The sequence below is a fragment of the Astatotilapia calliptera genome, chromosome 2 (genome assembly GCF_964374335.1).
Source record: "Astatotilapia calliptera chromosome 2, fAstCal68.1, whole genome shotgun sequence".
NCBI classification, from domain to species: Eukaryota; Metazoa; Chordata; class Actinopteri; order Cichliformes; family Cichlidae; genus Astatotilapia; species Astatotilapia calliptera.
The window spans coordinates 30,120,136-30,128,317 of NC_137423.1; positions in this window are offsets into that span (position 1 = coordinate 30,120,136).

Genomic DNA, 8,182 nt, shown 5'->3' on the forward strand with positions numbered 1-8,182 from the left:
TTACTGAAGGTTATTCGCCATACCAATACCAACTAGGTTTTTAAGTCTTAATATAAAATGAGTAACAGTAGGGTGGACATTAGCTAAGGCTGCACTTTTTGCAGCGATCTCATATAGAAAACGATATATAAAACAGGTCCGCGGCTCCGAACTGTAAAGGCATAAAACCGTAAAGGGACCTCTGGCTAATACGTCGGGTTCCGTGATATTCGGCTCGTAGCTGAAAACTAGCTTTACTTTGTTGTCTGGGTCAACTTTGCTTGCGAGAGACAGAGAGAGGCGTTGAAAGGCTGCTCCAACGGAACTTATTGTTTTGGAGGAAAACACAAACACAGTGTACAGTCAAGTCTCAATAGCTTACGACTGGGCTCGTCCGCCACTCTTTTTGGCTGTAGTGGTTATTATTATATTTACATGCTTCCATCTCCCATTTCTGCTCGGTGACAACTCGTACTTTTCAACTCGTTGTGTCGTGTCTTTCCCTGAAAAGTTTGTGTCTTTGTGCTCTCTGCTCCCGTGTCTCAGCACTCCTCGTGCTGGCTGCTGTCTGGCGCTCCACACTTCTCCTGGAGAAACAACAGAAGCAGCCGTCAGGACACTTTACAACTGCGGGCATACACACACTAACTTTACTAAGCTAAAGACTAATGTGGAGTTTCATGCAACGATCCCGCGTCGGTGGAGGCTTCACCACACCATTAAGTAGCTCCCTCTGCCGACGCTGATCCGCTGCAGGTGTGTGGCATCCTCCTTGGGCGTGGCCAGTCATTCACAGGCCTGACGGTGCCTGTAGCCCGGCCTCCTGGCTACCGCCACAACCACGCACACACACACACCTCATCATACATAGACACATGGAACAAAACCCCCAGACAGCGGAACAGTGCACACACATACACCAAATAATAATAATAATAATAATAATATTAACAACAACAACAGTCCACACTGCTCCCAGACCCCGAGTCCTCCAGAGCTGGGTCTGTGACAGTAACTGTATTCTGAATACCACCTTTTTTAAACGGCAACTGTAACAGAATACATTTACTCATATTTTTGTATTTTAAATACGTAACGGCACTACATGTATCCCTGCTTAATACATGTATCTAACCATCATTCCATCAGCATTAGACTGAAAGCATTTTTTTTATACTTTATATCTCTCATAATTAGACAGATAGAAAACGAAATGGGGACATTTTATTGATTCCCTTGTGGTCTATTTTGTTTGGTATAAAGAAGGCTAAAGAGACAGGCTCTGATTTCATGAAATTTAGGGAAATTACTGCAAGCACAAGACATAAAGAGAGAGTGCAGTAACAATGAAAAAAGTATAAAACATTTAACATCTAAAGAGGAAAAACGATAAAGAGTTGCAGTTAGAAGAGCATTTTTGTATTCTTCTTCTTTAAATATGAAGGTTTTTTTTTTTTGCTGTTTTGCTGTATGTGGGAGGATGGATTTTTGTAATAAGCTATCAGGGTTGGTTATAGCACACAGTGGCATTTCTTTGAATAAATGTGGAGATGCCTTTAAATACAGAGGGTTTGCTGATATAAAGAAATACAGAGATTTGTGTAGACTTAAAACAAAAACTGATGGCAAAACCATGAAACTTGTGTGATCCTCTGCTCAGAGGCTTACTAAGTAGACTGTGGATTACTGTGCAACTGTATTTAATTAGGGATACTTTCCTTCTACTGCTCACACCACTCAGCGGTACACAGAACTAAACTCATCTCTAGACTAATGAAAAAGAACAGATCTGCATAATAGCATTCATTTACGGTACAGAGAGTTAGATGGCATCCATCTGCAAAACTGTGTTTGTATTCAGCTAATTTATTTTGCCAGTTACATTTTGATAAGTAATGTAGTGGCTGAGCTGAATATATTTACTTGCTTTTCGGGGAAGGGATCAGAACAATATGCAACTGCAAATGAAGGAAGGTGGTCAGGATCAACACTTTCTCCTAGAAATGTTCCTTATATTCAGCTAATTTTCAGCATGAAATACATTCCGAAGAATGGATAATGCTGGTCAAAATACATTTTCCATTAACACTATGAGAAAATCGTAATAGTTAGGAGGGGGGTATATGTTTTCCTTTGTTTTTTCTTTCCTTTCAACGTGGCCTGCTCAGCCTTTTTTAGTTTCACCTCTATCTTCTTCCTAATGAGTTCTTTGTGTATTTATAGCCCTTCCCCTTTCTTTGTCTTTATGCATCCCAGTATACATGTCACAAAGTTTATCTATGAGTTTGGCATGCTTTCTTTGATGTCATTTTTGTTTGCTTTGCTAGGCTATTTCTGTGTCTGCATATGAATGCTACCCCCCCCCCCCCCACACACACACACACACACACACACACACACACACACACACCCACCCACCCATAAGAGAAATATAATTAACAAGCTGCAAAGCTGTTTGTATTAACTGTAGCGGAGCAGCAACATATCCACATAACTATTTCGTCTATAGTCTACCAGAATATCCAAGTGGGTGATATCAAGGTGCCGATCAGTATGACTTTGTTGCTTAAGTACCTACAGATAGGATTAAGTGTTTTAGTGTGTCACTAGTGATTTGAACATAAACCATAGATCTTTTGAAAGTAATTTAGCATCCAGTAAGTAGATATGACTTGTTGGGCTGTCATATTGTTATGACCATTATTACAAGACAAGGAAGAAAATGAGTTTTCCCATCCATGCATTGGCTGTTCTTTTTTTTTTTTCTGTGTCCATGTTATCACATATATTTGTGATCAGGATACATACTTTAGTACTAATAAATGTGCTTTAAATATGCTTTTAATTGCCTTTATCCTACTTTACATTTCACATCATTGACTTTGAATGTGCAAACCTGTATTACTTTTATTTAGTTAGAGCGCGTTAAGATTATTTCAATTATATGAACTCCGGCTATCATGCTAGAGTATCATGCACGTAAATATCAAATGGCTGTACATGGGTGGGTGGTTGGGTTGCTGAGAGCTCAGTTGTTCTGTAACAGATGCTCGCTATGGCAACAGTGAAAGGTTCTTTATGTTAATTACATATACATAACCTCCCTTTACGCATTTGCAGACTTTAAAAGGATAATTGCTAGATTGCTATGCAATATCTTCATGAGTGCAATAACCATCATTAATACTGTTGCTTTTTAAAAAGAACCATTTTCCACTGAGACAAAGCGAAAGTTGCCATTCCTAGTTGAGCTTGACACATATTGTGAGTAAAAGTTCCAATAATATATGTCTTCTGATATTTTTTAAAACAAACAGTCTGTTAAATCATGGGATAATTTTCTTTAAATTTTACACAAACACAAGCAGAGCATACTGGGAAGACAGAACTTAACTTTACTAGACAGCGCTGGGAGCATTGTAAATAATAGAGTCAGAGCTGCTTTGCTGGACAAACTATTTGACACTATTCCAAAATTAACTCTCGCATATTTTTCTGTAAACCATTATACTGCTATAAATGTTTTTTATTCCTCCTTTTTTAATTATGCTGAGTTCCTTTGATTTTATATTTACTTTGGTTTGTAAGGAGTGTTTCAGAATATAACAGATTTTTAAATGGGAAAAGTCTTTACATGGGTGCCTGTTTATTTTATAAAAGAATCAGTCTCTGTCTTGTTGTGTAGCTTTTTTAATTACTTTACTCACAGCCAATGTTTTTTTTAATGTGAACTGCCTTGCAAGCACTGCATTGTGTTCTTTTCATGGTGGGCAATTTATTAAATGGGCGCTACCTTGGTTACAAGAGCTTATTTGTGTAGTTTGCTTTGTTATATAAAGGGGACACTACATTAGACCTGTGGCCACACTCATCTGTTCTTTCCGCTCATAGTCACTCTTCTTTTGTACCCTCATATAACACCATGCCCTTCACACACATACTTTTCCAGCTTCCATTTCTTAATTTTTTACAATTGCTTTCTTTCTACTTGTGGCTGTCCCTGCCCTACACAACCCAATTTTTTTTGCTTTTTTTTAATATATCTGTACAGCTTTAGATTTAGAAGTTTTGAAAAAATTTAAAGGTATCATTTAATGAGTTTTGCAGGGAGTGATAATCATACAACAGAGATGCTGTAACATGCTGTGTTAACTGTCAGTGTCAAATGCTGTCATGTTGTTATGTCATCATATTCTTAATGAAGAACTTCATAACTTCTTATATGTCTGTTACGGTTTAAGTCTATTCATCAATATGATTTATAGCCCTGCAGCAAATACTAGCATTTCTAGCTAGTATTTGCAGTACTAGTGGAAAGTGCCACTGCAGGTACGGGATATTTAAGGTAGAGTAAGGGACAAACCAAGTCCATGAAATAATTCATTTTGTTTTACTTATAACAAAAACAAAACAAAAAAAAATGTTTTGAAAAAATCTTTGAGGGAGCTATTGTTTTATCATCTGTTTGACCAAATGTATTATAAATGTAGGTCCAATGCCACAGTTCTAGTGTGTGCTGCAGTCCTTTTGATCAGTAAGACAGTTTACTCCCAGGTACATTAACAGTAAAGCAAGTTTCAGATTTTTTTTGCCCAGCAACCCTGCAGGCTACTGCACAAGTGTCACTGAAATCGCCATAGTCATCCCCTAGTTGACTTATGATATAGCTTCTACAGCTCACCTGCACTGCAGTCTTCTTTTCTGTCTTCACTCTGTTTCCATTCTTTCCTTTGGTATATTCTTCTAAACTAAAATAGTCTAAAACTATACAAATTATGAAGGCTTAAATAATGCAAGGTTAGTCTACCTCACAAAGGTGAACCCTTATTTTTTTAAAGAACAAATATATTGTGAAATCAAGATGTCCTATTTGATTAATGTCTTTTCTTTTTTATTTCTGCCTCCTTTTGGTCTTATGTGTCGAGTTATTTCTTTAGTCTCGTTTAGTGCTTTTACTGGTTGTTTGAGATGTTTTTGATCTAGTAGGTGAAGGTCAGACCAGTGCTATACTTTCAACAGATGGATACAAAGATCATAGACAGAAAGCCGAAATGGGGTTACTCGTTGTAAAAGCACAAATGGAAATAAGCTGTGTGTGTGTTTTCCTGTGGAGAGAGATAAGGTGACAGGCAGAGGTCATTCTGGCCATATCTTGCAGACAGCCTTGCTTTCCCTGTAGGTGGTTTAACCAGACATCTGCTGAACTCACATCAGATCCTGCAGGGCGTCATGTCTGCCACCACTCCCCTCAGCTGACCTCGATCAGTATGGCAAGATTTTCATGACATACGACAGAATAAGAGACGTAGCTTTTGTGCCAGAGGCTGATATCAGATCAGGTCTTAAAGGTTTGGTGATTATATTGTTTCCCTCACCATGAGCCTTTCCTTTTAAACTATGATTGGAAATTAGAGTTAAGGGAATTTACAAGCTACAGCATACCAAACAGTTTTGTGGGTCAGTGAGAGGATTAAAGGGGAGTTGTAGCCTCTGGTTTTCCACTTATATATTCCATGGATGTTTCATTTTGATATTGAAATGTTAAGTGAAATTAAATTTCTGTCTGGATCCAAGGGGCTATGCAGTTATAATTTTAACTTCGGGCTGGGCAAAATGGAAAAATAATCTTACTACAATATAGTTGTTTTTTTAATATCAGTTGATATTGACATATAATATCACAATATAAATCAAATCGCTATCACCATCAAGCTTAAAGGTTCCTCTGTACTCCTAAGAGAAGATATAAGGTTAACAAGGGTTACATACTTCAGTCAGCTGCTTCTGACATGTCTGACTGTGGTTACTACTGCCATATCTTTTACAATAAAATAAGCATTCATGATATCACTGTGTCTCTTCGTTTTCTTTCATTATGCATAGCACTAGAGAAACTAGTCTTGGATTGTGCACAGTGTAAAGATGAGACTACTTCAGATAGTAAAAATGATTTATGGTGTCTTTGGGGAAACATGCTTTTGACACAATTTGAAGTACATGTTACACTGCTTCTTTAAATATTATTTATTTTCTTTAAAAACTGAACATGGTAAAAGTACTGTAGAACATTATACAACTGTCTTCTAAATAAACATATATACCTGTTACACTAGCTTCTGTTTAAGATTCATTAATTGGAAAGTAACATCTAACATCATGACATCATCTGGAGAAAGGAATTATCACTGGTTATACCTTATCAGTAGTGTTGTTTAATCTATCAGTGGCAGGCTATAGTTGGCTCCTTCATGGACTGGAGAGACTCTGACTTAAGCAAGCATATCCTTTAAGTTGGCTAAGACCAGATCCCTGTTGCTAAAGAAAGGGAAGGTGGAGGACAAGCACAAGGTTCCTGGAATAGTCTCTGCACTACAGACGTAGGCTTCTTGGCATTAGAGGGTTACTGGAGAGAAAGCCACCAAAAACATCAGTGAAGGTTTAAATGGAGCTTCCAAGTGGCTGTGAATAAAGAGAGGGGAAGCGCTCTTGAGAGGCACAAGCCTGGGCCTGATCACCCAGGTGAGGGTGTCTGAAGACTAGAGACCCAAAACACCCGATGACCCTGAGCTCTTCACTAATGATGCCTCCAAGCTGGCTATCTGTGCAGATGGTGTTTCTTTAACCATGAAAAACTGACATCTTAATCCTGAAAAGTCAAAAGCTTTAAGTGGTACAAAAGAACAAACAAACTGAAAAACTACAGTGCTGTAAGAAAGTATTTGTCCCCTTTCTGGTGTCTTATTCTCATGTTTTGCATATTTATCATATGATCTTTCAGATTATCAATCCGCATGAGACAACAAAACCCTGAGTAAATGCAAACAGAAGTTTTAAAATCATGATTTCATTTATTAATGGACGAAGCCATCCAAATCTACCTGGCTCAATGTAGAAAACAAATTGCACCTTAAACCTAATAACTGGTTGCGCCATTATTGGCAGTAAGAGCTACAATCAAGCATTTGTCATAACTGGCAATAAGTCTTTCACAACACTGTGGAGAGATTTTGGCGTATGCTTCTTTGCAAAATTGTTTTAATTCATGAACACCGACCTTACTGAGGCAAGTGAAGCCTGCAGTTATTCAAATGTTCTGGGCTCTTTATAAATAAAAATATAAAAAAGACATGGGCAGTGAGCCTCATATATGGATCAGATGTGTGACTTAAACAAAAATCTAATCTGGTAGAAAAGTATGACACAACTGTTCAAGTGCTGTCTGAGGAAAATGTTTGAGTAGGGAGCTGGTGAAGGTCCCTACTTAAAAACCTACAAATATGTTTAACCTTTTATGACTTGCTCAGTGATTGGCTCAGTGATCTGGACGCCACTAAATATGACATTTTTTGCATCCTTACTGGCATTGTGACTTTTTTTTGTCTTTTTTCAGCCCTCACACATCTGGACAATAGAGACTCATATATTAGAATGCTGTTCATAGACTTCAGTTCAGCATTCAACATGATCATTCCCCAGCAAGTCAATCACAAACTGGATCTGCTTGGAATCAGCACCTCGCTGTGTAACTGGCTGCTGGATTTCCTAACAGGAAGACAGCAGACAGTACAGGTCGGCAGCAACACCTCCAGAATACAGGGGCTCCCCGTATTCAGGATGTGTGTTGACCCCCCTGCTCTTCACTCTGCTGACCCACGACTGCACACCATCACACAACTCCAACCTTTTCATCAAGTTTGCAAATGACACACCTGTGGTAGGTCACATCAGCGACAATGATGAGACCTACTACAGGATTGAAGTTAGCCATCTGGCCGAGTGGTGCAGCAACAACAACCTGTCCCTGAATGTGGAGAAGACTAAGGAGATCAGGATCCAAGATATCTACTGCACCCGCCTCATCTGGAAATCCCTCTGCATTACAGGTGACTCCACTCATCCATCCAACAGCTTCTTCAGTTTGCTGCCATCAGGAAGAAGACTGACGAGCCTCCGGGCCAGAACCAGCAGACTGAGAGATAGCTTCGTCTATCAGGCTGTGGGGATGCTGAATTCACTCCCTGCTCTCACACACACAAACTCCAGACCTGCATTCACTGTATGACTGTGCATATGGTCTTTGACAATAAAGCTGACTTTGACTTTGACCTTGATAGCTTTTGTTGTAAACCTCTTCATCCATTAAAATATAAAAATTTAAAGTTAAGTTTTAAAAAAGTAAAATAAATGGATAAAACTTTACTCT